A 552-nucleotide genomic window follows, 5' to 3' on the forward strand; every position below is an offset into this window, starting at 1 on the left:
CAGACTGGGCCCATGGAGAGCAGTTTGGCCAGACTGGGCCCATGGAGAGCAGTTTGGCCAGACTGGGCCCATGGAGAGCAGTTTGGCCAGACTGGCCCATGGAGTGCAGTTTGCTGACCCTGGCACCCTGGCACAGCTGATGGGAAGGCTTGTGAACCAAAAATAAAATTCGAAGATCTCCCGGCAACCGTCTGAACGGGCTTCCCTGTCCGCCGCGGCACTCTAACCTTTAATCTGGGAGACGTTCGGGCCATGCTACAGCATCCCCCGCCAGCATGAACATTGACGCAGGCCTTAAGTCTGATAGGAAGCATTTACCATCTATTTTCTCTCTAAAGCCCGCTACCTGGAGGCGCTGTCGGCTCTCCACAGCCTCTATTTCATAACCCAGACACCCCTTTCTGCTGACACGAACTCTTCAATCAGTTGACAATCAGAACATGTTTAAATCTCTCTGTGACCTGGAAGCCCCCAATTCAAGTTGTTCCAGCCTTCCAGATGGAACCAACGTTCGCTCGATGCTCATGTCTTCCTAAAATGTATAAAAGCAAG

This window comes from Colobus angolensis, unplaced genomic scaffold (assembly GCF_000951035.1).
Source record: "Colobus angolensis palliatus isolate OR3802 unplaced genomic scaffold, Cang.pa_1.0 Scaffold82, whole genome shotgun sequence".
In the NCBI taxonomy this organism is placed as follows: Eukaryota; Metazoa; Chordata; class Mammalia; order Primates; family Cercopithecidae; genus Colobus; species Colobus angolensis.